This window comes from Triturus cristatus, chromosome 6, assembly GCF_964204655.1.
Source record: "Triturus cristatus chromosome 6, aTriCri1.1, whole genome shotgun sequence".
In the NCBI taxonomy this organism is placed as follows: domain Eukaryota; kingdom Metazoa; phylum Chordata; class Amphibia; order Caudata; family Salamandridae; genus Triturus; species Triturus cristatus.
This window is the reverse complement of record NC_140589.1, coordinates 102,494,427-102,519,509: the sequence shown is the minus strand read 5'-3', so window position 1 is coordinate 102,519,509 and position 25,083 is coordinate 102,494,427. Positions and strand designations below refer to the sequence as shown.

The 25,083-nt window shown below is 49.4% G+C and overlaps 1 protein-coding gene across 6 annotated transcripts in view; it reads left to right on the top strand.

Annotated features, from left to right (window-relative positions):
• The window catches only part of TMEM63B (transmembrane protein 63B), a 417,772-nt gene that overhangs the window by 236,457 nt on the left and 156,232 nt on the right, over positions 1-25,083 (top strand). The gene's annotated exons all lie outside the window — the stretch shown is intronic.

Below are 25,083 nucleotides of genomic sequence, written 5' to 3'. Positions count from 1 at the left end.
ACCATTGGGCGCCATGCTCCCACCTTGTAGGTGTAATTGGCTAGGGAAGCCTGGAGGCAGGGAAGGAATCTCGCTCAGCAGCCAATGAAGAGAGGCTCAAAATGGCAATCTCTTCCAGCAGGCTTGGATAGTCGGCGGGCTATCATATAGGTATGCAGGTAAGACCTTGGTTCAGGGCTGAAGAGTGGTAGAGCGCCCCAGACCCACCCAGTGTTAGTAGGGGGTTAAAGAAGCCACAGATGGAAGAGCTGCTACATTCCTCGTTGAGGGGCTTTGATGGGCAGGGGGGCAACCCACCCAGTATTGCAATGTATGATGCGGTAGTGGCATTGGATGAGCTGTTACCAGATGACCTGCCGGAGCTCCGCATGTGACAGGCCCTGGGGGGTCCCAATTGTTTAGTCTGCAGTGCACACAATGATCGGCTGTAGGATAGTAGACAGAGGCGGCCCCAAATCACCCCTGCAACACCGCCATCAGCATCCGAGCGGCGCGTCGCCTGGGCAAGTATGGTCGAGACGGGAGCACCATGATGGGGCCACCAAGCCCCCTCATCCGCCTGGCCAGCGATATGGTGCGTCACAACTGTCAGAAGGGCAGCAAAACAATCTGGTCCAGCGGCGCCTTATGAGCTCACCTCATGCAGGGGCAGAGCATCCCCAAAGGCCGCGACGGTCACCACTCGGCTTCGGGTTAGCAGTTGTCACTGGAGGCTGCAGGGCAGCACAAGCTGGTGCCTCTACCCTGGGGCACAGCCACGATCCGAGCCACAGGTCGTCACGCCAACACCACCGAGTGCTGCCACCAGCTGCAGACTCCACTCATCACTCCCTGTCCGATGTCCAAGAGGCATGTCCACGGCTTCGGCGACCCGCTCGTCTCAGAGAGGCGTCAGTGTAGACAGTTAGTAAATTGGCAGCAGCCGGAGTAGGACCCACGAACCTGGCCCACAGTCTGCAGCGATGACGCCCCGTTCCGGATCAGGCCCAACGCAGGAGTCTCCATGCAGCCAGGCCTGATGTCAGGGAGGCGTGTTGCTCACCATGCGCAGATGTGAGTGCCGCCACAACTGGGGGGTTAGTCTGAATGCATCAGGGTGACGGGATGCCTCAATACCGTGATAGTTAAGTATAGATGCCCGGGCTGGGCCCAGAGCTCTGCGATCATGCTGCTGCCATCTTCAGCAGTTAGCCACACCACCTCCCTCGCTTTCTCATTGTGGTTAGTGTTTCATTATGAGCAGGGCCGCTGGAATCATGCGATTGTGTATCTGCAACGTTTTTCACATATTATGGATTTGCAGCATTTGCCACATAATAATAAAACTTCTGTTTGTTACCTCTTCTTTTTCTTCTCTCTTCAAATGTCCCTTTTCTACCCTTCCATCCTCTGCATGCCTCCTCTCCCTGAGCACAACCTACTCTGACACATGCACGTTTGACTATTCTCCATTTCCTACAACTCATTTACAAGATCACAATCTCTCTTCCTTCTGCTTAAAGTCATACCTACGCAACCTAACAATACCTAATCTTCTTTAACTCCTGTATTAATCCCACCAACCATGTGCTTGAGCCCAACCCTCTCCCCAATGATTGCAGCCAATCACTATTACTTTGGTCCAGCATAAAAAAAGCTGAAATGACTGCATGAAGGGGTTTGCTTTGAGCGCACAAGAGTAACTCCAATACCTAACAGTAACCAATACTACTGAAGTAACCATTAACCTTGGGTTCCAGAGCAGCGTCCTGCCAGACATTAAGTGCGTCACTTAGTGTAATAAGCACTATAAAATTACAATAACAAAGTTGTAAACTACTACTCCAGCCCATTTTGTGCGCCCAACTCCGGCAGGGAGTGAGTCGCAGAGACCAAAGAGGCTTGGACGAACAGTTACCTCGCAGTCAAAGCAGTCTGTAGTCCACTTCCAGGCTTGATGGGCGAACTGCCATAGCCTTTAATGGAGTGGTTCTGATGCAAGGGATACAGGATAATGAAGATGCTGATCCAGTGACGTGAGGCTTCCTGGGACTGCTCCTTGGTCCACTTTTACGGTGGAACGACTTTGGCCACAGGGGTCGATGTCCCTCGAAGTCTTAATGAAGTTCAGCGAAAAATCCATTGCCATTGGTTTCCAGTTTCAGCGAAACCAGTGTGTAGTAACTTGGTCCAGACGTGTAGAGGATCTTTAGATGTTTATTAGTAGTAGTTACAGGTAATCCAGTTCAAACCAGTACAGGACAATACAAGACCAATCATAGACCCCACCAGGAGCAGCCAGTATGGTGCTCAGCCCTTCTCAACTGACATCTCTGGCTCCCAACATTCTGTACTACATCATAAGATGAACATTCCACTGGCAAAGCAAGAGATGCAATGCATAACAACAAAGCCAGGATATTACACAGTGGTTCCCTTCAACTAGCCATAATCCCTTGCTGGCTGACCACTCTTCCAGTTCCAACATACTCTGGTTCAACTTTTAAGGGTCAGGACTCGTTATCCGAGGCTGCACGTTGGGGGGTTGCTGTTCTTAGCTACCAACTCGCCAACGCACCAGCTCACCAAGGCAGGCTTCTTTAGCTTTTGTGACCCTGTAGCTGTAATAATAAATCAGCCACCTGACCCTTGGAGTCCCTTCTGTTCGAGGATTGTGGACGACTTTTCCTGAAGCAGACACCACAGGCACAGTCCTCTCTTTGCTAGCTCAAAGAGCAGCACGTGCATTCCAGTCTTGGTACATCCTCTCTTTGTTGCGTCCAGGCAACAGCACAGCCATCCTTCTTCAGTTTACCCTTCAGTACAGATGTGCTCTGAGGTCTGGCTGCCAGGGGTGCCACTTTTATGTCCAGTTTCTGCCCTCTGGGATGTGGTGACTACTAGCCAATGGACTATAAGGTGTCCTTCCGCCCAGTGACGACTTACTCTGAAGTGTAGCATCTAGCTATGCCAGGATGCATCATTCTGCCCACTCCCAAGATGGCAGAACCCTTCTCTTGGTGAGTGCAGGTTCTTTCCCCACACCAGAGATGTGACTACCTGGGGTCTACATGGCCATGGAAAAAATGGTTTGGCAGAGGTTTCCCCTTTTCTGTCCCTGATGCCAACCTGTCTGCAAAAACAAAAGAGCAGCCCCTCTCACGTGTGACCTCTGTTTGCACTTCAAAGGTGGCTTCCACTTTGAAGCGTGCCTTTTGGGCTCACGCCCTGTTTGGCTTTCTTGCCAGGAGGAGGTCACCTACCTTGACAGATCCTTTGTGTTCCTTACTGAGGGTCGTTCACACCTCTTCCCAGGAGGGCAGAAGGCTGTCTCAAGAACAGGACCTTGTGTACAACTGTAAACTGTCACTAGAAAATTCTGGGACATTTATAAGGAACAAGGAGACCCTAGGAGTCAGAAGGGACCAAGGGTGTAAACATTATTATAAAGGAACAGTGGTCCCATTCAATTCGAGTAAATTAAAGTGCCACAATTAGTTCAATGAAAAATTGGGTTTTATGTTTAAAGACAATGCAAAAAATAACTAAAAAATTACTGTAAATAGTGAGAAAAGTAAAACAGTGAGTGAGTTGGTGGCAGGGTAATAGGAAATCAGCCGATTTCCGGTACCCAGGCAAGTGATTTTAAAAGGTGACTTTTTGTGCTCAAGGGTAATTGTTATCAAAAAGTCAATAAAACATTTCATACTCCGACATTTCAATCTGGTAATACATTGGAGTTTAGAAATGATTGTCGACGACGTTTCGATCCCGTAACAAGTAGTGGGATCTCTTCAGGACAAGGAATTGATAATTAATTGCCTGGGAGAGAGCCAGAGATAGAAGATGAAGCGCCCCGTCAGAAACTGTCACAACCGAGGCTCGATGGATATAACAATTCCGTGTGGGCAGATAGGTGAGACAGGTCTGAGTAGAACCGATAGGAATTCCGAGGCAGCCCGGTCGGGCTTGTCGATGGGTTCGGAAACCAGGGTGCGCACCCTGACGCTTAGCCTGATCCTCGCAAGCTCCCCAGGTCCTCGTGGTATATGCGGCTTGCATCGTAGCTAATTTACTATTTCCTTCGCTCGATTCCCGGACTACCGCCCCACGAATGTAGGTTTCCGAACCCATCGACAAGCCCGACCGGGCTGCCTCGGAATTCCTATCGGTTCTACTCAGACCTGATTCGCCAATTTTGGACCGATCCCACTTTATTCCTTGCCGCTCCCCTGGCTCACCTATCTGCCCACACGGAATTGTTATATCCATCGAGCCTCGGTTGTGACAGTTTCTGACGGGGCGCTTCATCTTCTATCTCTGGCTCTCTCCCAGGCAATTAATTATCAATTCCTTGTCCTGAAGAGATCCCACTACTTGTTACGGGATCGAAACGTCGTCGACAATCATTTCTAAACTCCAATGTATTACCAGATTGAAATGTCGGAGTATGAAATGTTTTATTGACTTTTTGATAACAATTACCCTTGAGCACAAAAAGTCACCTTTTAAAATCACTTGCCTGGGTACCGGAAATCGGCTGATTTCCTATTACCCTGCCACCAACTCACTCACTGTTTTACTTTTCTCACTATTTACAGTAATTTTTTAGTTATTTTTTGCATTGTCTTTAAACATAAAACCCAATTTTTCATTGAACTAATTGTGGCACTTTAATTTACTCGAATTGAATGGGACCACTGTTCCTTTATAATACTAGAAAATTCTGGGCAACAAAGTGGCAACTTTCTAAAGTTGCATTAAATTCAATTTGACTACCAAGTCGGGTTTAATGCAACAAGTAATTTGATGACTTGAAAAGACATATTTAGTGGTCCCATTCAGGAGTTAGCACTGCTGAGTTGCCAGTGGGTGACCCTGTACTCGCCACTAGGGCTAATTGCCTTTCTACGGTAAAAACAACAATGTGGGGTTTTTACTGTCAGGACATGAAAAACACATGTCCTACTTTTTAATATACTGCATCCTCCCTTAGGACTTGTTAGGCGTACTGTAGGGGTAGCTTACATATAATAAAAAGGAAGCTTTAGGGCTTTGCCATTACTTTAAATGACAAAGTCGAATCAGTAGTTCAAAACCGCTCTAGCAGTCTGCACGAGCAGGCTGGGAGACCTGGTTTACTTTGTCACACTTGTGATGGCAAAGCCGAGGCTGCAGTCCATGCGGGACACTTAACTTACAGGCCCTGGGTGCCTCTGGTACCATAGACTAGGGACTCAGAAGGACGTTAACTTATTGCAATTGGGTGAAGCCAATTAAACGTACACTTTTAAGGGTCAGAGCACTGGCACCGTGGCCTGGTCAGCAAGGCCCAGTGCACTACAGAGTCCTTACACCAGCACCTAATGGTCAAAGAGTGGGAAGTGAACCTGCGAAAAGCCATTTCCTCACACCTTCTGGGACAGGTATTGAAGTGTGTGCTTCTTGAGACCAAATTTTCTTTTGCTTTTAGCGAATGTTTTCATTTTTTTAACTTGGTGAGTGCCCATCAGGTTTTGCAGCAATAAAGGCTTACAAAACACAAAAGCAGACAATCATTGACCTAGCCAAAAGGATGGCAGCCAATGTCTTTGTTTACGTTCATTCACAGCCAGGGGCCACTAAGGCGGACGTACTTTTTAAAGTGTTTTCTTCTTATATTTAGTGTTGCTTAGGGGAAAAATGCTGACTTTATGTGATTTTCCGAACTTTTCTACTGGCAGGATATTAAAATACTGGTCATGCCGGTATAAAACCATCCAGGTCACAACCGTAGCTGCAAAGACAGATGGAAGCTTGTGCTCCTTTCTGGTAATTCCTGTCTCATTCCTGTAGGGCAGTAGGGTGGGGGTACGGCTACCGCATCAGTCTTCGACTAGGATCTGCCTCGGAGGTACCCTACTACCCTCATTGTATACAGGTGCATTGTAGCACTGTTTCACAGCTTGTTAATTAGTCGGTCCTATAAAAACAAGCCTCCTCCAAAGGGGTGACTGGAGGGAAAAATGCGGTGTATGGCTGAGCGTGGTCGGTGGCAGGAAACCGCGGGGCGATGGGGGCTTCCATGGCAGCTCTGAATGAAATCCCACGGTCTGCTGCACCCAGGAAAATCCAGAAATGGCCATCTGAGCGCCTCTTCCAGCCGAAGTACTCTCTCCCACAGCACAACATCCGGTCTGTGGTGCACCGTGACGTCGGCCCAGCTGCGTTAATAGATGCTCTTCTAGGAACAGATTACGCATTCCTGGATTTTTCCCTCTCCTTTTTTCCCTTTCTATTGCACTTATAGTTCCTTTCAACTGTGAATGCTCGGTCATCTCTGGGTGAGGCAGAAAGCTAAACAAACCCTAAATTAATAAAACAATTTTTTTTCTTTCTTTCTTTATAATCTTTATTTCGACCGTTTTAGATCATAAAAGATATACAACAATAAAAACATTTAAAATAGAGTTAACACTCGAATAAAAAGCACATGACATTTTGAGAGGGAGCATAAATAACAACATGGTGCAAAATACAATTCATTCAATAGTTCTATTATCCCCAGCCTCAACCTGCTTTATATGTCTTGCTAGAATGTGCCACATTGCTCTTAAAAATTTAGCTACCGCAAACACAACCGGGGGCGAAAGATCTGTTTTTAACACTCTGTATGCATGTAGATAATGCCTCAGACCCAGGTTTTTAAGAAGGGGAACAAGCCAATAATTTCTGGGTCTACGGTATGCTTTACAGAAAAAGATCATATGTAGGTCATCCTCCCGGGTTTGGGTGCATAGTGAGCATTGCTCTGATGAGGGGGGATTGGACCACTGCTTCGTAAATGACCCAAGTGGGAGTGAGCTATGTCTCCACTGAAGGAACAATTTTCTGGTGAAGACCGGGCTGATATTGTCAAGAACACTCTCTTGGTGATACACATCTTTCATTTTAATAAATAAGTTAGTAAGAGACCCCTCCTTTGTAGCCCCTATAAGTTTTGATAATTTAAATTCATAAAATTCCTTTACCAGGAGTTTCCTAGGGATCCTACAGCACGCACTCCCTGGGTTTCGCCAAAGCTCCGGCCGTCCCAGATTCTCACATGTCTTTTTCACATAGGATAACCATGGGATAAGAGCGGCTTTTGGCAGAGTTAAAATCTCTTGTAGTTCGGACCTATATGTTGCAAGTTCTGGCCTAGCCCACAATCGACGCCAGAAAGTCAGCGGTTTGAGTGCCAGCTCTTCACTAATGGGTCTCAATCCCAGGTCCAGCCTCAACGGCAAAAGAGGTGTACTTGTTGGAAGGGCTGCCAGCTGCCTAATAAAATTGTTTTCAGTGACTAGTAAGTTCTGTGTAGAGGTGTGGCCCCACAGTTCCCCACCGTATACTACTGCCCCACGCGCTTGCATTTTATAAATTTGTAGGGCTGGGGTCAAAGGTTTAAAGGACGAAGTATTCCTCAACCTACAGATACCTCTAGTTAATTGAACAAGTCTCAAATTGGCCTTGTTACGATGGGTGTCCCAGGACATTGTTTGATTAATGGTGACTCAATGGTACTCAAATGTACATACTCTCTCCAACTTCTGAGTGCCTATGATGGGATTAGGCCGGGTGGAATTTGGGGGGTTGGGAATCATGTATTTCATCTTCATTGCATTGATCTCTAGACCCCGCTCAGTACAAAAGGTCGAAAATCCATCTAAAATTCGTTGAATTCCCATGGGGGACTTAGACAGCAGCAGGGTGTCATCCGCAAACATAATAGCGGGCACCCTGCTGCCATTGAGTTTTGGTGCGTCGGAGTCGGCCACCCTCAGCAGGTGGTCGATAACCCCGTTGACAAAGAGGCAAAACAGGGTCGGAGCGAGGACACAGCCCTGTCTTACCCCCCTGTCAACCGGAAATCTATCCGTAAGTACCCCATTCCTACCGCACCTCACACGTGCAAAATTTCCCATGTGCAGTCTTATCAAAATGGAAAGGATATCTTGCGGTATGGCCAGGTCCGCCAAGACGGACCAGAGTCTTGCTCTTGGGACTAAGTCGAAGGCAGCACGCAGGTCCACGAAAACCGTGTACAAGCTGCCACCCTCGATTATTGCGGTCTTCCAGTAAATAAGTTTCAAGCGGAACACCTGGTCCGTAGTCGAAACCCCCTTCCTAAATCCTGCCTGATAGGGGCTAAGGATGGAAAATTCATCAATCCAAGTTTGGAGGCGATGAAGAATCAGCCTACCAAACAACTTCTGGGAGACATCTATAAGGCTAATGGGCCTGTAGTTGGCTGGGAGCAGAGGTGACCCCTTTTTAAAGACCGGCACAATCTCTGCGCCCAGCCAAGTACTAGGCACCTCCATGCCCCCCAGAATAGCATTAAACATAGACAATAGATATGGTGCCCAAACATCTGGTTCCTGTTTAAAGAGATCCCCGGGGAGGCCATCCAAACCCGGAGCCTTGCCAAGGGGTAAGGCAGAAATTGCTGCTCTAATTTCAGTCACCGTAAAATGGTCTCCAGAATGACATGGTGTTACAGTGGGTGGTAATTCGCCGGGGACCCCAGCCTCCACCCTATAAAGGGACCAGAAATGCTCCTTCCAGGCTTCAGCTGAGATGTTAGGTTCTATAGCCGATGGAAGATCTTCTGAGCCAGTATTTACAATTCTCCAGAATTTGCGGGAGTCCCTATTGGCTAATGATTTAGTAAGGTCCTCCCACTTCTCCTGATCCCACTCAATCTTAGCGTTAAAAATCAATCGCTGAGGGGAGGAGCCAAGATGGCGATCGGGATGGCAGCGTAGGATCCCGGCTCCGTGAACCTCCGCATCCCGCACAGATATCCTGCATGCGATCCTTAGCCTGCGCTATATGCCCGTGTTGGTGATTGAGAGCGGCAACCGATCGCGTGATTCTGAAGTTTCTGGCGGCGGTACCGCCGGAGAAATCTTCACCTGAAGTTTGCGGCCTGTGCAACCCTGGAACCGGGACCTCGAGTGGACAACATGGCCGGGCGGCAGTTCAACAACAGCGGCCATTGGTGACTGGGTGGAGTCGGAATACCGGAGCGATGCGGATATTGGCCTGAATTTCGCCGTGGTCATTCCTACCACTGGGCGTAGTGGAACGAGTGCATGCCCGAGGTGGCAATTCCAAGATTCTTCGGTAATTGCCTGAGCCCTCGCCAGTGAGCTGCTCGGACGCTGCCTGTAACTCGTCCCGATTTTCGCGGGCTGCTCCCGGATTTTTGCGGGCGCTCGTCCAGGGTGAGGATAACTGTTACTTGTGACCATACACCGGATACATATTTTGCCTGCCCCCGGAACCCTGTTTGCAGTACCATGGAACTTGATGCGCTTGTGCCTGGGTCCCGGTCCCAATCTGGGGTGGAACTACCCTGCGGCCATCTTGATAGGATGGATTCTATCATCCTGTACACTGGGTCGCAGCAAGATTGGGAGTGTGTGGCTAAGAGGAGCGTAGCGCAGCGGGCGCGAGGAGCTGTGCTGGGGTACGGTGACCTACTCGAAGCTCTCGGTGCCCTTTGTTCCACCCTGGTTCACGGCGCCTGGGTACTGGGGAGAAAGCTTGATGGTATTGCGTCAGCGTCGGAGCAGTTGCGAGCTGCCTGTCCCCAGGTAACCAGGGACTTGTTTTACTTCACACAGGAGGACAGTGTCGTGGCCGCCCCTGTGAATAGGGGAAAGCTGGAAATTCCTGACAATGTGCCAACGTGTGGTCGGCTGGCTGTAGGTCGGGTCTGTTCCGGAGGTTTTAGATTTGAGCAGAAGGTGGTGGCTTTGTCCCACGCACAGCCTCCGGCGACCCAGGCAATAATCAGGCAATGGTCGCCTGCTCTGGCTGATTTCTACATCCTGGACCTTGTGTGCAATGCATGTCCTGGGGCAGTACTGGGAAAGATGATCCTCCATAATGATGACTGTGTTGGTATTCAGAGACGTCCATCCTACATGTGTGTGTCGCTTCCGGTTCTTTTTTGGACGCTCCTTTTCCTCGCAACATTGGACATGGCACTGGGTCGATGGGTATGCATCGGTGGATTCGCAAAGAGAGGCCAAGGATAAGACTGATCCCTCAGAGGTTGTCATCTAATAGGCGGGCGGGCACAGGGGTTGCGTGCTCTCACGGCATAACCAATAGTGTAATAGGTGCATAACGCTCCCCATTTTTCTTTGAAACGTAAAATTTTTGTTGATTACTGTTTGCTTTGGGGAGGAACACATTGTGCGGGAGGGAGAAGCCGGGGGCATGTTTGAAGGCCCTCCTCCAGTTTATTAATACTCTCTCCACTCCCCCGTTAGGTGGGGTTTCTTTTCTTTTTCCTTTTTCTCTGTTTCTTCTATATTTCGGGTCTGGTTCTGGGGCGACAGGCACACTGCTGGGGGGGGGGGGCCGTAGTCATCTGCAGAGGTGCAGGGTGGGGGGCTGGGGGAGGAGATTTTTTAGTTTTTTACTTTGTTTCTATGGCCTCTTTTCTCTTCTCTTATCTTTCTTTGTCTTTCTTTTCTGGGGTCAGTACGGTAGGTTCCTTCGCTGTCAATCACTGCTTTTTCATTAGTGCCTCAATTTCCGTGGTGCTTTCTGGGTCTTAGGGCAGGGGACTGCAGGCGCAAATGGCTCGTGATATTCTTCCACATCCTGAACCTCCTGTTTCAGCGCCATTGACTTGATAGATTGCTGTTTATTGTTGACGTTTACTATTCTGCCCGCCATTTTTCGCTACTGGGAAATTGTTTGGCACCTTATCCTTCTATTCTCTATTATAAAATGAAAACCTTTTATATCCTGGTTTCCTACTTGGGCTGCTAAGTGGCCAAGAGTATACTAGCATGGAGATTCTTCCCGAGGTGCTGCCTGGGATTAAAATTTGTTTTCTGTTAATCCAACTGCTTAGCGGCCGGCCCCGGGGGTTGTAGGCCCATACTTGTCTTTGGTTGAAATGTCAATAAAGGTTTAAAAAAAAAAAAAAAAAATCAATCGCTTATACTCCCTCCTCCTAGCCTTGATCTCAACTCGGCTATTGCCTTCCTTAATGGCGATTAAAAGGTCTGATTTCGCCTTACGGCAAGCAACATTATACCAGGTCTGGCGATTAGTGCCCCCCCCCCCCTTCTTAAGTGGACAGAAGAGGACTTCAGCCAGAGACTTTATCAAGTCATCGTGCACCAAACGCAATAACTCATAAGTGTCTTTGGCGATAGAATTTCCCATTAAAGTACACACTACCTCCAAAATGGGGATTACCCTGGAGTATAATTCTGCGACTTTCCCTTGATTAGTGGCAAGCTTTTCCCATCTAATTCTCCTTCTGTTAGACGTAAGGACCAACCCCGTGGACGCAGAACCTACCATGACCTTTCTTCCCACTAGACCCGGGATCTTATATTGTAACTGGAGCGCATTGTGGTCGCTGTCCTCCCTTGTAATTACCTTAAAGTCAATGATTAGCGACCACTGGGAGAGTTGGACCAAGATTTAATCTATTCTTGATTCCCTACCCTGTTTATTATACGTCCACTTTGGAGGGATATCAGAGTTTACACGGCCATTACAGGCCTGCAAACCATGCTTAAGTGTTAGGGCAGTGACCTGGACCGCAAGGGGTGTCCAAGCTCTAGGTGGGATAGCATATGTGGGAGGAACCAACCAAACGGCGTCCTCGTCTCGAGAGGGTCCATCCATCCACTAAGCCCGGTAGAGGCTCAAATTGTGAATTCAGATCTCCCCCCACCACGAAGGGTATGTCCGGGGAAATGCTATCGAGAAAGGCTGAGAGTTCATCCATCGTCCTCGATTCTTGGGTGATATTAACCGGCCTTGAATAGACATTCAATTTTTTAAAAAGAACGCTTACCACTGCACCAGTGCCACGTCACATTTGTGTGGTGACACAGTTGATTGTTGTGGTGATCCGCCTCTTTCTGAACTCCCAGCTTTGTGCCGTGTTCACGGTAGTGCCCATATCTAAGCGCTGCCCTAAACCATCATAAGCCGGCCTTTCTCACAGTGGTTTCACCCTTATACCATTGCACAAAGATCAGAAGGTGCAGGGCAAGGCACCCATAGGCTCAAGAAGAGGGGTACCCGTAGACCCAGAGCAGTGACATGCTGAGGCTCAAAAATGGTGACATCCAGTATTAGGTTACTGGACACCTGAGGACTTAAGAAGGCAGACACCCTCAGAGTCACAATGGCAACACCCTTAGACTCAAGATGGCAACACCTCTAGACTCAAAAGGGTAACGCTCCAGACTCAAGACCCCCCCCCCCCAAGCTCAAGATGGTCACACTCCTGGGCTTCTGATGGTGACTCTTGTAGGCTTTAGATGTCGAAACTCACAGGTTCAAGATGGGAACATTTGCAAATTCAAGATGGCAATACTTGCAGACTAAGGAAGCTGACACTTCCGGGATCAAGATGGCGGCACTTCCAGGCTCAAGATGGCAGCACTTCCAGGCTCAAGATGGCAGCACTTCCGGGCTCAAGATGGCGGCACTCCCGGGCTCAAGAAGGCGACCCTCCCAGGCTCAATATGGCGACACTCCCAGGCTCAAGATGGCGACATTCACAGGCTCAAGTTTTTAATACTCGCAGACTCAAGATGGCGTGTAGCCTTTTGCCCCTACAGGCACCTGGAGTGGCGATTGCCCAAAGCATATCTCGGACCGTTCAAGGACTCTAGAGTTCATTGCCGAGCACTGACCACCAATCTAAAAGGAGCAATGGATCCTCGGGGCCCACAACGGAACTCTGGGCACAAACACCAGGGCACGAGTGCACATAGAGGCTTCTGAATCTGGGAAGACTGAGAGAGGATATTTATGGTAGAAACTTTGTGGGCAAGGCACAGTCTTACCGTGAATCCACTGGTGAAGGAGGTTCCAGAGTGGATGGAATAGTCTCTACTCGGTATGGCTAGTGAGTGGGGTTCATGATCATGTGTTGATTGTGTTGAAAGAAGTTTCTCTGTCATATGTATAGGGAGGGCAACTGGAATTATGGGCCAGCGGGAGTACTGGGTCAGCACACAAAGACTTCCTTCAATCCAGTGAGAATCTAAAACTGCGGCAATTGGTAAAGGACCCCACTCATCAGGGTGGCCACATCTTAGATTTAATCTTTGCCGAGGAAAATGTGGTCAAAATGGAGACAATCTCTCCACTCGGTTGGACTGACCACTTCCTTGTTAATTTTATGGTGGACATCGCTAATGAGAATTTTGACTCCACGCTCAATTTCCGCCGAGGCAGGGAATGGAACAAACTGTCTGACAATCCTAGACATCTGCCAGTATTTATTGATATCCATGGGTATGATGAAGATAATCCAACTATTTGGAATTCTGTCAACAGATCACTAAAGTCCTCGACAGGACTATTCCTGAAAAATAAGCACAAGCAATCAGCCCCTTGGTTTATTGAAAACCTAAAAAACTTAAGTAAAGGCAATAAACAGGCAGAAAGAAAATGGAGGAAACATTATGATGATGACGATAAATCAGCTCTGAAGGTTGTATTGAGCAATTACAAAAGGGAAATTGCAAAAGCCGAATTTTATGCCAATACAATTCTCGAGTCATCTAATAAATCGCGAAATTGTTTTCAAAATTGTTATTGATCTGTCAAAACCTGACTGCCTACAAAACAAGACTATTGCATCTCAAAAACTCTGCAATAGTCTTGCCACTTTCTTTGAGGAGAAAATCTCTAACATAATTAACGGCCTGACAGCAAATCAGGATCATAGAAGTGATAATGAACCCAGTGTATTGACATACCCACCAGTCCATCAGGTCGAGGGTGAGGCATGCGAGAATAAGCGAGCTACGTTAGATCATTTTGAAACCCCCATGGAAGAAGAATTCCTCAAACCTGCTATGAGCACTGCCTCAGGGTCCCCTATGGACCTCCTCCCTCTTAGGATTTGGAAGGAGTATAGTGGGGTGCTATTCCCAAAACTCCGTCAGATCTGCGGTCAATCGTTGAGCAGTGGTACAGTCCCATCCTGCTGGAAACAGGCAATGGTGACACCCTTGCTGAAAAAAGCCTCTCTGGACCCCCAGTGTCCAATTAACTATCAACCTATCTCCCTTCTTCCTTATCCGGTGAAAATCCTGGAACGCCTGGTTAGCAAAACCCTTTCACAATTTTTAGAAACTAACCGGGGGCTGGAAGACGTGCAATTTGGTATTCGCCCGGGCCACGGCACGGAGACTGCGCTAGTAATGGTCCTCGACGAGCTCAGAATGCGGGCAGACCGGGGTCAGCCAGCAATTCTGATCCTACTAGACATGTCTGCTGCGTTCGACACGGTGAACCACAAAATCCTATTAAGGCGGCTCACTGAAATAGGATTGGAGGGCCTGGCACTGAAATGGCTTCAGTCCTATCTTGAGAACCGACAGCAGGCAGTGACCCTCCCTCCTTTTCGTTCAGAATTTAGAGCCATCCAGTATGGTGTTCCTCAGGGCTGGTCCATTTGCCCAATCCTTTTCAATATATATATGCAACCACTGATCCCCATCAACACATCATTTAACATCAAGCTGATGAATTACGCGAATGATACGCAGCTTATTTTCTCTCTAGAGGGGGATCAGTCTATTCTACTTAGCAACTTTCATGAGTGCATGCAAAATACGACCAGATGGCTTACAGATAATTTTCTTCAGTTTAATGGGGGAAAATGGAAATCCTATACTGCACGGCTAAGAAGGTCCCTCGTCCGCTCCCGGTGAATTTCTGGCCTACTCAGGCAGACACGCCTCCCACACCGGTGGTTGCAGTGCGCAATCGAGGGTTTTTGACAATAGGCTGAGTTTAGAAGACCAGGTAAATAAAACAGTCGGAAGTTGCTTCTCCCTTATTAAAGCATTGCGGAAAATTATGCCAATGATACCCTGGTCAGCCAGGGCTCTTCTGGTGAGAAGCGTTATCCTGAGCCTTCTGGACTACTGTATTGCCGTCTACTCGGTGCGCCTAATTCTTTGATCATGAAGTTACAAAGAATACAAGCGATTGCCGCCAAGTTAGCCTTAAAGCAGCCGCGCAGTGCCTCGGCGGCTCGTAGGGAGCGCCACTGGCTTCCTCTAGTGCAGAGAATCCAGTTCAAATCACTATGCATTGTCTATAAGGCTCTGCATGGACTTGGGCCAGTGCCACTGCAGGACAAATTTGTCTGGCACTTCCCCGCAAGAAATCTTCGATCCTCCACTGCCCATGCGGTTGGCACTGCCAGAATCAGAACCTCCAGGTTTGGAGGTAGAGCGTTTGGCTATGCGGCCGCTCATCTATGGAACAATCTTCCACCTGTCCTCAGGCAAGTGGAAGAATTCCCCCACTTCAGGAGGAAGCTTAAAACGTGGCTGTTCCCTCAGTGTAGGACAGTCTTCTGATTGGTAAACTTGGGCAATTAGGGAAGTACCTGTAAACCTCAGCGCCAGGATGCCCGTGGGGTGATAGTGCGCTTTATAAATCCGCATTACATTACAAAACCTAATTATGTGACGGGGTTGACTAAATTATGCGGAACAAAAGTCAAATTATGCAGAGTAATGTGGCTAGTATTACTTCATTATTTTGTCATTTTTACACATGTTAACACTGTCTGGGCAAAGGTTTCACCTCTTTTTAGTACTGGTTTAACGCCCAAATACAGCTGTATAAGCAACAAAAACATGACTAATCAACCTTTGCGAAGGGCTTTTCACTGCACGGCAATGTGTCGCATTTTGGTAACTTTTGATCCATTAGATTGAGAAACATTTTTTTTGTTAAAATTTGAAGATTATGCAGAAGATGGAGGATTATGTGGCAAATCCATAATTATGCAGAAAACGCTGTAGTTACAAAATCCCATCGTTCCAGTGCAGGCCTGTGGGGCCCGCCATGCCTCCCTGTGCCACAGCTCTTGCACCGCGGAGAAGATAGGATAGTACTGCTTCACTTGTCTTTGCAAAAGCAACAGCTGTGAGCGGCTGTGGTCCCCCATGTGCACGTAAGCGACCATTAGGCAGGAAGACCAGGCTATCAGTCTTGTGTGTCCGCAGCAGGAAGAGCGTCCGGAGGAGGAAGGAGCAGGATGGCTTTGGAGAGAGCGGTCATGGGCCCTGCTTCTCTGTGAGAGCAGGTAAGCAGAAGCCAGCTGGCTCGTGGCCATCCCCTAATGTCCTCCTCTCGACATCCTGGCCTGGACTCACACATGGAATTATGTCGTCAGCTCAGGTGACCTGGCGCTCATGCTGACTTTGAGCTCTGATGAGCATGAACATTCAGGAGACCGGCATGGAAGGCTTGAGAGACCCGGTGTCCTCACTTAGGCACATGGGCCATGAGGCAAGTGGTGGCTGCCACTGGATAGTACGGGTGAGTCGGGGGTGAAAGGGGTAGGAAAAAAATGAACTTACCTGGCTGCTGGCCGCCACCCCGCCTACATCCTCTTCTGTTTTTCATTTGACGCAGGGACGCACACAGGCTCCCAGACTCCCCTAAGCCAGTCACAATGCTGCGGTCACCAGCATGACAGCAACGTTGTGATTGGTCTGACCACCCTGATTTGGAACTCGGAGAGGGACTGAGAGGCTGTGCATGTTCTCCACACAGACTGTGCAATACAGCCGGGTGGAGAACATGCTAAGTGCCCATGACTGTTTGGCCACACCGTCCTGCTCACTTAAGTGCCCCGAAACACTCCTCCCCCTGCTGGCTGTGACGACAGCCCAGCCCCGCTCGCCCCATAAAACTGCCTCAGTACGGAATAATGAAATGATCATAACATTGTGATATTATAATTTTATTTTTCCTTTTTGCACTGCTCAAGGGGCAGTGGGGCGTCGGTCCTCCGCCTAGCGGAGGAGCTCCCGCTGCAAAGAGCAGCACTGGGGCTAGTAAGGTAGAAGCCTACAAAGCTTACAGAACCTTGTCTATCTGACCTGGACTGAAGACTTCCGGCTTTGCTGGTTCTTACAACACGTAGGGCAACTAATGCTGTGGTCTCAACCTTACCATGGCCAGTGGCTGGCACCTCTGGAAGGCCTGTGACCGAGGGAGCGCCCAGATGTGACTGCTCCAGAACTGCAGCCACCGTTCACTCCCACCGGGGAAAGGAGTGCTAAGGGCGGAGATCGGTGAGTGATGGCAACATTTGGGGTGAGGTCCAGCGACACCTATTTCAACTGTCTCTGTGGAAGAGAATCTTGGTTACTAAGCTTCAGAGTGGTCACTCCAGTGAGGGCACCCCCCGTGTGCTCTGTCACCCCACAAAGCCCATCTCAGGCTTGCCTTGGAAAAGCAGTATAGCTGATCCTTGAGCCGACCAAGCTTTACCCCCCGACGACTACCAAACTCCTTGTCGTGGTTAATACCAGAGGGAAAGACACACTGTACCATGGACACACTTTTATTTAACTTCTTAGTCTACGATTCCTTTAATCTACCTGAATGTAACATTTGCTTCCCTTAATCCAAATAAATATATAAATAAATGCTGAGGCCCAACATTTTCCTTAGGAGGCTCTCACCTCCCTCCGCCCATGGGGGGGACCACTGCACTGTGCCACCCACAGTTTTTGGTTCTAGAACCCGTTCCACCTACAGGCGGTGACCGATGCAAACTTTTAAAGTGGTGGCGTGTGAATACCTGCCTCGGATAACACCGTGTGAGACAGACTTTATTTTTAGGTGGGTGGGAAGGGGTTTGCCCTAAGGGAAAACTTTAAAAATACTGTAGCAAATTGTAAATTTCACAGTACATTTTCCACATTAAGGGACTTATGCCAACATGCCAGAAAAGGCGCTAGGGGAATATTCCAAAATGTTTGTGCTGTGTCAGTTTCAGTTTTTCAATGAGTGCAGTTTTACCCTACTGCCCAGCCGTGGAGCTTCTCCCTCTGCCTAGCCGGGCCAGCTTCTCCCTCTGCCCAGCCGGGCCAGCTTCTCCCTCTGCCCACTGGTGAAGCTTCTGCCTCTTCCCACCCATGGAGCTTCTCTGTCTGCCTAGCCGGGCCAGCTTCTCCCTCTGCCTAGCCGGGCCAGCTTCTACCTCTTCCCACCCATGGAGCTTCTCTGTCTGCCTTGCAGGGTCAGCTTCTCCCTCTGCCCACACGTGGAGCTTCTCCCTCTGCCCACTTGTGCAGCTTCTCCCTCTACCTAGCAAGGCCATCTTCTCCCTCTGCCCATCCGTGGAGCTTCTCCCTCTGCCCACCAGTGGAGCTTCGCTCTCTGCCCACCTACTCCTCCTACCCACTTGTGGAGCTTCTCCCTTTGTCCACCTGTGGATCTTCTCCCTCTGCCCACCCATGGAGTTTCTCCCTGTGTCCACCTATGAAGCTTCTCCCCCAGCCCACCCATGGAGCTTCTCGCTCTACCCACCCATAAGACTTCTCCCTCTTCCCGCCCGTGGAGCTTTTTCCCTGTACCCATCAATAGAGCATCTCCCTCTGCCCACCTGTGGAGCTTATCTCTCTGCCTAGGAGGGCCAGCTTCTCCCTCTGCCCACCTGTGCAGCTTCTCTCTCTGCCTAGCAGGGCCAGCTTCTCCTTCTCCCCACCCGTGGAGCTTCTCCCTCTGCCCACCCATTGATCTCCTCCCTCTACTCCCCCGTGGAACTTCTCCCTCTGCCAACCTGTGGAGCTTCTCCCTCTGCCAACCTGTGGAGCTTCTTCCTCTTCACACCAGTGGAGCTTCTCCCTCTGCCCACTGGTGAAGCTTCTGCCTCTTCCCACCCATGGAGCTTCTCTGTCTGCCTAGCCGGGCCAGCTTCTCCCTCTGCCTAGCCGGGCCAGCTTCTACCTCTTCCCACCCATGGAGCTTCTCTGTCTGCCTTGCAGGGTCAGCTTCTCCCTCTGCCCACACGTGGAGCTTCTCCCTCTGCCCACTTGTGCAGCTTCTCCCTCTACCTAGCAAGGCCATCTTCTCCCTCTGCCCATCCGTGGAGCTTCTCCCTCTGCCCACCAGTGGAGCTTCGCTCTCTGCCCACCTACTCCTCCTACCCACTTGTGGAGCTTCTCCCTTTGTCCACCTGTGGATCTTCTCCCTCTGCCCACCCATGGAGTTTCTCCCTGTGTCCACCTATGAAGCTTCTCCCCCAGCCCACCCATGGAGCTTCTCGCTCTACCCACCCATAAGACTTCTCCCTCTTCCCGCCCGTGGAGCTTTTTCCCTGTACCCATCAATAGAGCATCTCCCTCTGCCCACCTGTGGAGCTTATCTCTCTGCCTAGGAGGGCCAGCTTCTCCCTCTGCCCACCTGTGCAGCTTCTCTCTCTGCCTAGCAGGGCCAGCTTCTCCTTCTCCCCACCCGTGGAGCTTCTCCCTCTGCCCACCCATTGATCTCCTCCCTCTACTCCCCCGTGGAACTTCTCCCTCTGCCAACCTGTGGAGCTTCTCCCTCTGCCAACCTGTGGAGCTTCTTCCTCTTCACACCAGTGGAGCTTCTCCCTCTGCCCACCCATGGAGCTTCTGCCTCTGCCTAGCAGGGCCAGCTTCTCCTTCTGCCCACCCACGGAGCCTCTCCCTCTGCATAGCAGGGTCAGCTTCTCCCTCTACCCACCCGTCTCCCTCTGCCCACCTGTGGAGCTTCTCTGTCTGCCTAGCCGGGCCAGCTTCTCCCTCTGCCTAGCCGGGCCAGCTTCTCCCTCTGCCCACCCATGGAGCTTCTCTGTCTGCCTTGCAGGGCCAGCTTCTCCCTCTTCCCACCCATGGAGCTTCTCTGTCTGCCTTGCAGGGTCAGCTTCTCCCTCTGCCCACACGTGGAGCTTCTCCCTCTGCCCACTTGTGCAGCTTCTCCCTCTACCTAGCAAGGCCATAGTCTCCCTCTGCCCATCCGTGGAGCTTCTCCCTCGGCCCACCAGTGGAGCTTCGCTCTCTGCCCACCTACTCCTCCTACCCACTCGTGAGCTTCTCCCTTTGTCCACCTGTGGATCTTCTCCCTCTGCCCACCCATGGAGCTTCTCCCTGTGTCCACCTATGAAGTTTCTCCCCCAGCCCACCCATGGAGCTTCTCGCTCTACCCACCCATAAGACTTCTCCCTCTTCCCGCCCGTGGAGCTTCTCCCTCTGCCCACCAATAGAGCATCTCCCTCTGCCCACCTGTGGAGCTTATCTCTCTGCCTAGGAGGGCCAGCTTCTCCCTCTGCCCACCTGTGCAGCTTCTCCCTCTGCCTAGCAGGGCCAGCTTCTCCTTCTCCCCACCCGTGGAGCTTCTCCCTCTGCCCACCCATTGATCTTCTCCATCCACCCCTCCCCCCCGTGGAGCTTCTCCCTCTGCCAACCTGTGGAGCTTCTCCCTCTGCCAACCCGTGGAGCTTCTGCCTCTGCCTAGCAGGGCCAGCTTCTCCTTCTGCCCACCCACGGAGCCTCTCCCTCTGCATAGCAGGGTCAGCTTCTCCCTCTACCCACCCATCTCCCTCTGCCCACCTGTGGAGCTTCTCTCTCTGCCAAGCAGGGCCAACTTCTCCCTCTGCCCGCCCGTGGAGTTTCTCCCTCTTCCCGCCCGTGGAGTTTCTCCCTCTACCCACCAATAGAGCATCTCCCTCTGCCCACCTGTTGAGCCTCTCTCTCTGCCCACCCGTGGAGTTTCTCCCTCTTCCCGCCCGTGGAGCTTCTCCCTCTACCCACCAATAGAGCATCTCCCTCTACCCCCCGTGGAGCTTCTCTCTCTGCCTAGCAGGGCCAGCTTCTCCCTCTTCCCAGCAGGGCCAGACTCTCCCTCTACCCACCCACTGAGCTTCTCCCTCTGCCCACCCATTGAGCTTCTCCCTCTGCCCACCTTCTCCCTCTGACACAGCCCACCAAGGACAGCTCTTTATACTGCCTGTGGATCCTGTTGCTTACAGTACCGACTTGTAAAATCTCTTCCCAGTGCCAGTTCCTGTCATCGTTCATTAAATCAACAACTTTGTCTCCTTACATACTGCTCACTAGTGCCTCATTCTCCCAGTGCTCACCAGTGCCTCATTCTCACCGTGATCACTCACACACTGCTCACTAGTGCCTCATTCTCCCAGTGCTCACCAGTGCCTCATTCTCACAATGTTAAGTCACATACCGCTTACCAGTGCCTCATTCTCAGTATTCACTCACGTACTGCTCACCACTGTCTCATGCTCACAGTGCTCCTCAGTGTGAGTTGCTCACTTCGCTCATTGAATCGGTTCCTCCTGCCTTCTCACACACTGCCCAGCACTCACCAGTGCCTCATTCTCAGTGTTCGATCACATACTGCTAACCAGTGTCTCATTCTTGCATTGCTCACCAGTGCCTCATTCTCACAGTGCTCATAAGTGCCTCATTCTCATTGTTCACTCACACACTGTTCACCAGTGCCTCCTTCTCACAGTGCTCACCAGTGCCTCATTCTGTGTTCACTCACACACTGCTCACCAGTGCCTCATTCTCACACTGCTCATAGTGCCTCATTCTCCCAGTGCTCACCAGTGCCTCATTCTCCCAGTGCTCACCAGTGCTTCGTTCTCGGTGTTCACTCACACACTGCTCACCAGTGACTCATTCTCACACTGCGCACAGTGCCTCATTCTCACCCTGCTCATCAGTGCCTCATTCTCACCCTGCTCATCAGTGCCTCATTCTCTCACTGCTCACCAATGCCTCATTCTCACACTGCTCACAGTGCCTCGTTCTCACACTGCTCACAGTGCCTCGTTCTCACACTGCTCACCAGTGCCACATTCTCGCACAGCTCACCAGTGCCTCATTTTTAGGTCTCACCTGAGCCAGCGCTTTAGCGCTGCTCTCGCGAGAGCTTTTGTAAAAGGGGGATTTGGAAATGCAAACCAGTGCTTTCAGGCCGCCAACTACAGTGCATGTGCGCCGGGCGCGCGCACCATTTGGCAGCCTGCGTGATCATTTTGCGGCCGCTTTGATGTTCTCAGTGAGCTGCGCGGCCACTGAGAACATCAAAGCGGGCGCGAAAGTGCTCACCATTTGCCACCCCCTCCCTTATCCCACTTCCTGCTTGTTATAAAGGTCGCCGCAATATGCCACCACCTCATTAGACATACATTGCTTTGCCAATTACAGCTTTGTTTTCGCTGCCTTCTTTACCTAGGATGATGTGACGGCTTCTTGGACAGTTAACTAGACAGGTTCACAATAGCGGTGACGATTAATACATCCAACATAATATTTTACAACTCTGCTTCATATCAGCCATTTCCCTATTATGTTCTGTAGGGAGCCGAGGAGCACCATTGCCAAGTCAATACTGCCATCTAGAGGTCAGAAGTGTAAGACAGGCAAATGCTCCGATCCAGAAAACATTTAGCTGGTTTTACGAATTATGTCAAAACAGACTGAAAAAGATTCTAAAATATAGACTTAAATAAATATCTTCCAAAATGTTTAATGGGCTCATCTCTACATCAAACGCTTACCGCCAAATATATATATAAATATATTTTTAATGGTGCAAAATTACATACAGCCGTACAATCCGGAGTCACTTGACCCGATACTCTTGTTACACATAAACTCAGTAGAACGCTTGCCGCCAAATATGTTAAATTGAAATGTACGGAAGGATGAGATTTTAGCAAACTATACTTTCGAACCTACATATTCCCAAAAGAAGTCTTTTGTAATCCATGTTTCCACATATAATTGATCACCGAAAACCCCTGGGACTCCACTAAGATCTGCGGGGCTTTTCTGGACTCCGATTGATGCCTGAAAGCTAGAAACCATGAGTCGGTTACAAGTTAATTTTTTATATATGTTACAGAACTCCAAAGAGATTCACATAAAACATTAACCAAAATACATCTAGAGAATATAATCAATAGGTCCCTTAAAATGCTTTGAATACCACGACAGCTTAAACTCTAGTACCATACAATTAATACAAATCAAAACAAGCATTTGCAATGCAATAGGTCTCGCATTTACACAAGGTTAAGCTATTGGCATTGTAAATGACAATGCCTTTTATTTATGTTCAAAAACCAAAAATAAAAGGCATTGTCATTTGCAATGTCAATAGCTCAAACTCGCGTAAATGCGAGACCTATTGCATTGCAAATGCTTGATACACTTCTCCCCAGTGCCTCATTTTTTTACACTGCTCACTAGTGCCTCATTTTTTTACACTGCTCACCAGTACCTGCCTCATTTTTTTTACACTGCTTACCAGTACCTCATTCTCACACTGCTCACCGTGCCTCATTCCGATGGGTGCTTTTGATGCTCGGCCGGGCCTCCCCATTTTCCCACTGCCCATCAGGGCCCGCTTCCTGGACTTACTGTGACTTTCAGGGACAAGTCATAGGATGGGACCTATGATCTCTCCCTACTCAACCCACGCTTGTGCTCATCCTTGCACAGAATAATTGGAAGGTGCACTCGTTTCAGAGTCAGTGAAGTGAAGTGAGTCGCTTATTCCGTACAAAAGGTCCTTTTATTCAACAAATTGTTCAAAACTGGCACACAGCCAACGCGTTTTGTTCCCAATTATTTGCCAGTGGGAACTTCGTCAGGGCTCCTAAGTAGTCGGTCCACAATTGGCCTCAATTGTGTAGAGCAAATGTAGAGCTCTCTCAGGCTGAACAATCCCAATCAAATGATTTATATAGACTTGGCCACTCACTTATATTTGGTGAGAAGGAATATCTTGAGCGATGTGGAGTAGTGTTTAACACTACTCCACATCGCTCAAGATATTCTCACTTATATTTGGTGAGAAGTAATATCTTGAGCGATGTGGAGTAGTGTTTAACACTACTCCACATCGCTCAAGATATTCCTTCTCACCAAATATAAGTGAGTGGCCAAGTCTATATAAATCATTTGATTGGGATTGTTCAGCCTGAGAGAGCTCTACATTTGCTCTACACAATTGAGGCCAATTGTGGACCGACTACTTAGGAGCCCTGACGAAGTTCCCACTGGCAAAGAATTGGGAACGAAACGCGTTGGCTGTGTGCCAGTTTTGAACAATTTGTTGAATAAAAGGACCTTTTGTACGGAATAAGCGACTCACTTCACTTCACTGACTCTGAAACGAGTGCACCTTCCAATTATTCTGTGTTTGGCTTCTATATAACACCCTTGGACGGCGGGTGTGGGAAGAGTTTGCACCACCACACGAATTGCTATTATACATGGACTGGAAGTGCTTGACCCTGGTTTGCCGTTTGTTCTTTTTGTTTATTGTGCTCATCCTTGCCCTGTTCTCTCTCCCGTCTGCCTGCAGTCCTGCTGCTCACCTTTGACCCCTGTTCTATTTCCTGGCAGACCCTCTGAGACAGACTGTTGTTTCCGGTCTCTTTCCTGTGCACCAGACGTTAGCCTTTCCTTTTTGACAGTGACGCTGAGCTGTTTCAATATGTAATCTGAGATCTGCCATACTGCATGCCTGACTAACCTTTGTTTGTAGATGGACTGAGATATACAATAACTTCGCCCCTCAGGCGCTTACGCCCTTTGCGTGTGACAGTCACCCTGTGACATGGATGTAGAATCCTTTCACAACTCAGGGTGCCCTGTGCTAAGTACCTTAATGTCCTCTTTATAGATAAACTAAAACATACAATGGTTTTACATCTCAGCTTGGGGCTGTAATATTTGCTGGCAGACATTTACACCGTGGTGCAGCATTGTTTCATACCCTATGGTCTCCTTTATGATGCGTCTTAAAACTGGCCTTCACGTATGGGCAGTCGCATTGCAACAGACAGTCGGTTACAAACTGCGGACATGGTTGTAACTTCTGTTTGTAGTTATTCAAGCTGAGATGTTTCACAGCTTCATCTGTGAGGCGCTCTCGTCGTGTATGTCTGACTGGAACAGTTCATTCCAGACAGTCACACTGTAACACATCTGGGGCCTTCTGTCTGTGTGCCTGAGTGTAACCTTTGTCAGTAGATATTCAAACGGAGCTGTACCACAGTTTCACCTCTGATGCTCTCCTGTGCTGTGTGTGTGACTGTAACCTTTTCTTGCAGACAGTCCCATTGTGATGACTCCAGCATTGCATGAGTGACTGCCGACTGTAGCCTTCACTTGTAGCTAGTTACACTGTGACAGTTGTTTCACATCTGAGGGCCTCCTTTGCTTGCAGACAGTCCCATTGTGATGACTCCAGCAT